The sequence below is a fragment of the Mobula hypostoma genome, chromosome 20 (genome assembly GCF_963921235.1).
Source record: "Mobula hypostoma chromosome 20, sMobHyp1.1, whole genome shotgun sequence".
In the NCBI taxonomy this organism is placed as follows: Eukaryota; Metazoa; Chordata; class Chondrichthyes; order Myliobatiformes; family Myliobatidae; genus Mobula; species Mobula hypostoma.
In genome coordinates, this window is record NC_086116.1 from 16,628,017 (window position 1) to 16,637,702 (window position 9,686).

Below are 9,686 nucleotides of genomic sequence, written 5' to 3' on the forward strand. Positions count from 1 at the left end.
CCTAAAACATTGAGTGTGCATCTTCAGGCTCCTGTTATGGTAGCAATGAAAAGAGGGCATGTCCTGGATGGCGAAGGTCCTTAATGATGGATGTCCTCTTGAGGCACCTCCTATTGAAGATGTCCATGATGGTGTGAAGAAGTTCCCCCTCAGATTCCCCTTAACTATTTCACCTTTCACCCCAAACCAAAGGCTTCTGACTGGTTCTCACCCAGCCTGAGGGGTGAGGATATCCTTTTAGTTAAAGCCACCAAACCTGTAGACTGGACAGAAGGTGCAGTCTCACCAAGGCCCTGAATACCAGCACAGTGCAGATGTGAAGTGCTCCCAGAGGTTTTACAGACATGATGTCCAAGTGTGCTGTGTGTCTGTGAATGTGTACAGGAGCTACAGTACAGACTGCCTCTGACTGAAGGTGTTACTTTGTGGATATTGCTGTTGTGCTTTGCAATGAGACAATGCAGTTGTGAAATAGTGTCACCACTGCCTGGGCCAACTTGCAACACCTAACCAGGAATCCTCTAACACCTTCTACATGCTGATGTGTTCACTGGCACACCATGGTAGTTTTACCAGAACAAAGTGAAAGTGACATCTAGTGTAGCATTGTACCAACAACCCCCATCCCCACTTACACACTGACACTTGCATGCATGGATGCACAAACGTCAGGTCAGTCAAGGTCATGAGAACTTAAAGGTCCTGTTGTCTGACAAAAGATTTTGACCTCGCAAACCACTAAGAATTCATAACTTACCACAGGAATAAAAAAAAAGAGGCATTTTGTAAATACTTAGACTGGCCTTTAAGAACAGGGATGAAGAGGAATTTCTTTAACTAGAGCATGGCGAATCTGTGGAATTCACTGCCGCAGACAGCTGTGGCAGTCAAGTATTTAAAGCAGAGTTGATAGGTTCTGGATTAGTAAAGGTGTCAAAGGTTAAGGGGAGAAGGCAGGTGAATGGGAATGAGATTCATAATAAATCCAGCCATGACGGAATGGCAGAGCAGACTCAATGGGCTGAATGGCCGAATTCTGCTCCTATGTCTTATGGTCTTATGGTTCACCAGATGGAGCCTATTACCTTTACCAAGCAGCTTATATGTCACTTCAAATTGTAGTGGGGTTGCCATGGGAGAACACATCTCCGGCATCAGCCTAATCAATGGCATATGAACAGAAAGGTGCCAGAAAGGAGCCAGTAACATCATGAAGGGTCCCACCCACCCTGTTCTTGGTCTGTTTGTCTCATTTCTTTCAGGGGGGAGGCTACATAGCATCCATGCCAGGATCACCAAACTCAAAAATCAGTTACTGTCCTCAAGCAGTAAGGCTGATTAACACCATCAACAACTAACACCCACCCCCGACACTCCCAACCACCATTACGTTGTTTCCTTATGGTCAGGCACCCTATACCTAGCATCACTTTATATACACACAATTAATCTATATGTATAAAGCTATCTTATTTAATTATATTTATTGTGTTTTATTATTATTGTGTACTTTATTTTATTGTGTTTTCTTTGTGCTGCATTGGAGCAGGAGTAGCAATTATTTTGTTCTCCTTTACACTAGTGTGCTGGAAATGACATTAAACCATGTTGAATCCTGAACATGCTGCTTTGGCAATGAAGTCAGCATTGGTGTTGGACCCTGCAACTTGTTTATCTCATGCCCTCATATTTCCAGCTTCTAACAGTCATATCCAATAAATACATTTATGAATAACATTCATAAATTTATTTCCTGCACATATATATTGTTACTAGCTGTACAATGTGCTGAGAAGAAAATTATACCATTAGACTACCTTCCAATTTTACCACAGAGGCTATAATTTAACCTACTTGACCTTGGGGAAACTTCACTGAGAGGGTCTTTTAATACATAAGAGAGTGCAGTCCAGTAAATTAATAATTCAGGTTCAAGAAGAGCGCAGTGGCCCAAAGAGAGATGAACTGAGGGAAAACACATGCAACATGTGCAAAAAGAAACAAATGTAAAACTAGAAATGGAATGTGGCAATGGGTGAAAATAGGGAGTTTATCTATGGAAGATAGATATCAAATCATGGATAATTGCAGTAAAAGAGGGAGCAGTATAAATCAAGTTAGCAAGAGAAATCATGACCATACACAACAAGCTGGCTTGATCTTTAGATCTTACCCACACACCAAGCTGAATCAGGTTGGACTCATGCCTGAGATTAATACTAACACCCCAGCCTCACATAAAACATTGTTCTAGTTCTCACTACTGTATCTCAGACCTTCCACATGACCCCAGCTGTTCAGTTTTTGCAGGCATACCACTCAGACACATAGGCCTGACTTTTTTGGGAAATGCCTTTCCGCCACCAGTCCTGGAATTCCAATGCTCAGGCCTTCATGTATAAGGACATACGGATGTGGAGACTCTGAATTTGCCAGAGCTCACTGCCGGATTTTTCCCAAATTAAATTCAGCGTAACTCTCCAGCTGTTTATCTGATTAATGAAATGAAATACCACAGATGACCCATACATTTTCACAGATTAAAAAGCCTGAGGTCAGTCCAGGTTCAAGCAGAATATTTATATTTACAGTACATAGAGTTATAAAAGGATTGATATGCAATTCTTCCAAAAATTTCAGGCATCTCTACAGTTTGTTATTGATTTGAACAATCTGTTAAAATATTTTTGAGATGAACTTATTTTCACACTCTTCACTGGGAATGTTCTTATGGAGGCAGAGGCAATAAATTGGTCACAGTATCAAAAGTACAGATTAACTAAGAAGTTTGATCATGCTCATTGCATTTCAGATGAAGTTTGTACTTAAAGTAATTAATGCTCATTAAGACCATTGTTGCCACAACTGGACCTATGACTTTAAGACATGTCAGACTACATGTGACTGCCTTCTAACAGTAGGTTAATACTTTGATAGAATGTTCTTACAAAATATCATAGACCATAAGACAAAGGAGCTGAATTAGTCCATTCGGCCCATCGAGTCTACTCCATTATGGCTGATCCATTTCCCCCTCAACCCCATTCTTCTCCCTTCTCCCTGTAACCTTTCATGCCCTGACTAATCAGGAACCCATCAACCTCCACCTTAAATACACCCAATGATCTGGCCTCCACAGATTCACCACCCTCTGGCTAAAGGAATTCCTCTGCATCTCATTTCTAAATGGACATCCCTCTATTCTGAAGCCATGCCTTCTGGTCCAAGACACAGCCGCTAGAGAAAACATCCTTTCCATATCCACTAGATCAAGGCCTTTCAATAGTCAATTGGTTCCAATGAGGTCTCCATTCTTTTAAATTCCATTGAATACTGGCCTAATGCATTCAAATGCTTTTCATATGATGACCCTTTCGTTTCCAGAATCATTCTCATGAACCTCTTCTGAACCCTCTCCAATGTCAGCACATCCTTTTGTAAATAAGGGGCCCAGAACTGCTCACAATACTCCAAGTGAGGCATCACCGGTGCCTTATAAAACATCAGCATTACATCCTTGCTTTTATATTCTAGTCAACTCAAAATGAATGCTAACATTGCATTTGCCTTCCTCACTACCAACTCAACCTGCAAATTAACCTTCAGAAAATCCTGCAGAAGGACTCCCAAGTCCCCTCGCATCTTGGTTTTCTGAATTTCCTCCCCGTTTAGAAAATAGCCAATGCTTTTAATTCTTCTACCAAAGTGCATGACCATATGTGTCCTTACACTGTATTCCATTTTGCCACTTCTTTGCCTGTTCTCCTAATCTGTCCAAGTCCTCTGCAGCCTCCCTGCTTCTTCAACACTACCAGCCCCTCCACCCATCTTGATATCATCCGCAACTTACTGCTTGTTATGCCACTGGCATTTAGGGCAGCGATGAAGATCCTCCATCTCTGGGCATGTTCATTCCTCCCTTCACCCTGTCAGTTGCTCCTTCTTGGTTTTCGCAACTGTCAGTCATGCAGTTCCTGGGTGGCAAATTAGGAATGCTGTCTCACTCAGATGTAGAAGGATTCTTCATTGCTCTTTCCGTAAACCAGTCAGGGTTGCAAGCCCTGAGCTAAACCCTTGAACCGGGAGGACTGGTGGACCACTCTTAGTCTGTCCTCTACTCTTTGACCTGTTTGGCATGGGTGACCCTACCAACAGCTAAATAATAAACCTCTGACTCTAGTCAACATAGCTCTCCGGGTCATCGAGGCATGCAAGCCTTGAAAGCACGACAAAGTTGTGGTCCTCTTGGAGGGTTGTCTGCAAACTTGACTACAAAGCCATCAATTCCATCATCTAAATCATTGACATACAACGTAAAAAGAAGTGGTTCCAACACCAACCCCTGCAGAATGTCAGCTGAATATCACTATTAGTGTCTGTACTTTTAAACTACTGTGACCCCCATACTGCATCTGTTTTAATATGATGATCTGCAAGTTGCACATGAGCCAATCACACTGTAAATGTACCTAGAAACTGCATTGAATTTACAGTACTGCAGAATATCTGTCATTGTGCAGGAATATTTTGGTTCTGCAAATTAATCATAAAACATTTAAAATTTAAAATAAATACTAAAGGCATGATATCCTACCATAAACCCAAATGGCTGCAAATCAGGGAAATACAGTCATAAGAGGAAAGCCTGGTGGTTAATTTAGTAATTGCAAATTAAACCAATACAACAAACATCCATGGGATTCAGCTGCCACTGCAGACCTGTGCAGGAGTGACTGATATTTCAGAGAAACTCCTGTGTGTCAGTGGTCTCAGAGTTAAAATCACTGTTGACACAATATAGAGTTCACACTCTGAACCATGCTACTAAAATGATTCACAGTGGGGACCCAGACCTTGTTGATCTCAGTAAAAGTAATGAGAGCCTTCAATAGATTCTGGAAGTTGAGAAATATTTGGGATTATGGTGTGGGAAGATAAAGGACACCAGGTTCACCCAACTCCAGTAAAAGGTCATATTGAAAAAACAAATTATCAGTGAGAATTGAAGAAACTGCCAAATCATTAGAACGCATGTAATAAGATGATTTTGATTGAACGGTCCCTCAGAAAGAAGACATCCATCATTAATGACTCCCACCACCCAGGACATGTCCTCTTCTCATTACTACCATGAGGAAGGAGGTACAGAAGCCTGAAGGCACACACTCAGCAATTCAGGAACAGCTTTTTCCCCTCTGCCGTCAGATTTCTAAACAGACCTTGAACCCATGATTTATTAATTCCATTTTTTGCACTATTGTTTAATTTAACTCTTTATATTCATAATAGTTTTTTTCTCTCTATTATCATGTATTGCGTTGTACTGCAGCAGCAAATTTAACAAATTTCATAACATATGCCAGTGATATTAACCCTGATTCTGATTCCAATTCTGATTGTGCTACAAACCCTTCAACAGTCTCAATACCTCCTTGTGCAATTGAATCCTGGATTTCTTCACTTGCAGACCCCAGTCAGTTCAGTTCAGATGTTGGCAACAACATCTCCTCCACAATCTCCATCTGCAAACGTGCACCAGGAGGCTATGTGCTTAGCCCCTGCTCTACTCACTTTACACATATGACTATGTGGCTAAGCACAATTCCAATGCCATAGTCAAGTTTGCTGAATCTAAGGTGGTTATGAATCAGCATAAAGGAGGGAGATTGAAATTCTGGATGAGTAGTGTCATAACAATAACCTCTTATGCAGTATCAGCAAGACTAAAGAGCTGATTATAGTCTTCAGGAGAAAGAAACCAGAGGTCCATGACCCAGTCCTCAATGGAGGATCAGAGGGTTAGCAACTTTAAACTCCTAGGAGTTATTATTTCAGAGGACTAGTCCTGGGCTCAGCACATCAGAGTTTGCGAAGATTCAGCATGACATCTAAAACTCTGGCAAACCTCTACAGATGTGTAGTGGAGAGTATATTGAATGTTGCATCATAAGAACATAAGAAATAGAAGGAGTAGGCCACCTAGCCTGTCGAACCTGCTGTGCCATTCAATAAGATTATGGCTGAAATGGCTGATTCACCACTCTCTGGAAAAAACAGTTCCTCCTCATCTCCATCTTAATTCTACTCCCCCAAATCTTGAGTCTATGTCCCTTAGTTCTAGCCTCACCTATCAGTGGAAACAACTTTCCTGCTTCTATCTTTCATAATTTTATGTGTTTCTATAAGATCACCTCTCATTCTTCTAAATTCCAGTGATTACAGTCCCAGGTGACTCAATCTCTCCTCATAGTCTAACCCCTCATCTCTGGAAGTAACCTGGTGAACCTCCTCTGCACTACCTTCAAAGCCAGTATATCCTTCTTCAATTTAAGGAGACCAGAACTGCACGCAGTGCTCCAGGTGCGGTCTTATCAGTACCCTGTACAGTTGCAGCATAACTTCCCTGCTCTCAAAATCAATCCCTCTACTAATGAAGGCCAACATTCCATTTGCCCTCTTGTGTAACAATAGGGGTGCTGGGAGGCTTGGGCTCTTGGAATGCGGCCTTCGCGGACCGGACCATGACATCTTGATTCCCTACTGCAGCTACAAACCAACCCTTTGTGATTCATGCACAAGTCCACCTACACAGCAGCATGCTGCAATTCTTTTTTTTACCATTTAAGTAATAATCTGCTCTTTCATTTTTCCTTCCAAAGTGCATGACCTCACATTTACCAACATTACCTCGCATTTACCAACATAACCTCACATTTACCAACATCAGAGCCGGTTATGGAAAGACCAATGCACTTGAATGGGAAACAGAGGAAAGGGTAGTGGATACAACTTGGTCCATCACAGGCGAAGCACTCCTGAGCATTGAGCTCAGGAAACATTGTTGCAGGAAAGCAGCATCCATCTTCAGGGACCCCCACCATCCAGGACATGCTTCTTCTCACCGATGCCATCAGGAAGAAGGTACAAGAGCCTCAGGACTCACACCACCAGGTTCGGAACAGTTACTGCCCCTCAAATATCATGCTTTTGAACCAAAGGGGATAACTTCACTCAACTTTTCTTGCCCCATTAGGACTCACATGATGATCTCAATATTTATTGCTTATTAATTTATTATTATTAGTTCTTCTTTTTGTATTTGCAGAGTTTGTTGTCTTCTGCACTCTCGTTGAATGCCCTGGTTTTGTGGTCTTTCATTGATTATTATTCTATAAATTTATTGAGTATTCTCACAAGAAAATGAATGACAGGATTGTATATGGTGACATATACAGCATGTACTTTGATTATAAAATGTACATTGAACTTTGAACAACATACTTGAAGGGTATTTTTATGAGCTTCACTGGCAAATCAGTGGCTCAGGTGGACCTGAAAGAGAAAACATAGAGGAGAGCTCAAGTGGATCTGAAAGGAACATGTCACAGTGGATGCAGACCAGAGAGAGATGCCCTAGCAGGGGGAAATGGGAGTCAGGATGGACGGAGCAAAAGGACAGCTCACCCAGGAATGCGCGACAGTAGTCGTCCGCAAGGTGAAGCAGGGAGAGCGGAGTGATTAGAAGTGGATCAGCAAATGTGAGCAGGAACAGAGCAATGATGCAAGCACACCAGGTGGGGCGAAGCAAGAACAGGTTGAGATGACAGCATGACGTGACAGTAAACTACAAGCGCGCAGAGGTTGCAGTCACCAAGGAGAAGCACAGGGACAACTGCATAATCCGGAGTGGATTTGACAAACTGGATGAAGACATAGATTGGTAGATCTGAAGCATATCTGAATGTGATAAGGCAGGACGCAGCTCAATCAGATCTGAAAGGAATATGCCTGGGTGGAAGCAGAGCTGAAAGGGCAATGGGCCGTATAGGGTGAACAAAGAACATGGATAGACAGAGCAAGGGGGCAGCTAATCATGGAAAGCATGACAGTAATTGGCCGGTGGTTGATGTGGGGAGGGCAGGGTGACTGAAGTGGATCAGGCAATGTGAAGAGGGTCTGGACACAGCAAGGTGAAGCACAAAACAATGCAGGTAAATCAAATTAATTTAGAGAGGTTGAAGGACAGCATAGGCAAGCTGGGCCTAAAGGCCTGCTTCTGAGCCAGATGAAACTATGAGTAAGTCCAGCGATTATGCCCATCTATAAATACCCTTCAGAGAAGCGTGATACTCCACTTTCTTGAGCTGCTGCTGTTCTTCTGGTGAAGGTGTTCTCTTAGAGCTATTGGACAGGGAGTTCAAGACTAAGGGGGATGAAGAAAATACAGTTGTACGGGGTCTTTCTTTTTTGTATGTTAAATTTAAAATGGCTTCTTTGTTATGTTAAATGCTGAGAAAGTCTCTAGCTAGACAGTTGCTTGGGTTAATACAGATAGCAGGGTGCTATTAGCCAGTGGGTGGTCATGTATCGTTTTTTTTCGGGTGATAATGCTGTCTCACATGACTGGGGACGGGGTTTTTGGCGGCGAGTCGAAGGAGAGATGGGGAGGACGGCGGATGTGCAGAGAGGCTCTGGTCGATCACTTCGGGTGGTCCCGAGCCATGAGTCGACAGGATCCGGGTGGTCGTCTGGAATTGATTGAGCTCCAACGGTTGCGCACAAAGAACTTGGACCTTGATAAGTCTTGGCACCTTTTTTCATTACTTCCTTTTCTGTATCGTATTTATATTAATGTCATAGACTTAGTTATATCTATAAAGTGTACTTGGTAAAACGTACTGGGTGTGCTGGCTGATGATTGATGTTTGGGATTGATTCGGGCGGCAACCGACTCCGTGGGAAGCATTGAGGCAGGTGCTGGGGGGGATTTCCCTTAGACATATATGAGCCAATATAACTGAACATTATACAGTAATGTATACTTCCAACCCAGTACGACACATGACTTGGAGGATAACCCACAGGTGTTTATAAGCTGTTATTGCTCTTGAGCTTCTTGGTGATAGTGATTAGTCCAGTTGAGTTTGTGATCAGTAGTGACCCTAGGGATATTGATGATGGGAGTTGTTAAAGTAATTTTGATGGATATTAACTTCCTAGGCCCCTTTCTCATGTTTTGCAAGACTTGCTTTCTAAACAGAGTAGCCACCACTGGTAAGGTGACAAATAGTTGTAAGTAAACTTACAACGAAGTTGTTTGACTTCTGGTCATAGATAGAAATCAATCGTCAGATTTTTTTAAATGTAGGTGGAAAGCAGTAATCAGCTTGAAGTTAAAACAAGTACTGTCTATGGAACAGCTTTTCAAATAACCTCTGTATATAGCTGACATTTTGTCCGTGAGAAGTAAGATGTTTATTGCTGCTTGACAGTGCAGTATAAAACAAAGAGTTATTTAATTTGCCTTGTTTTAAACAGACAAGCTGACTCTAAATTGCTTAGTTCAAGGAAACTTGCAGAACAGTTGGATAATATTATTTAGCACAGCGGTCCCCAACCACCGGGCCACAAAGCATGTGCTACTGGGCCGTGAGGAAACGATATGAGTCAGCTGCACCTTTCCTCATTCCCTATCACACACTGTTGAACTTGAACATAGGGTTGCCAACTGTCCTGTATTTGCCGGGACATCCCGTATATTGGGATAAATTGGTTTGTTCTGTATTTCCCCCGCTAAGGTAGAGCATTCCTATGAAACCTTTTGTGCCGAAAAGTCGTGAAGCGAAGAAGCAATTACCATTAATTTATATGGGAAACTTTTTTGAGCATTCCCAGACCCAAAAAAT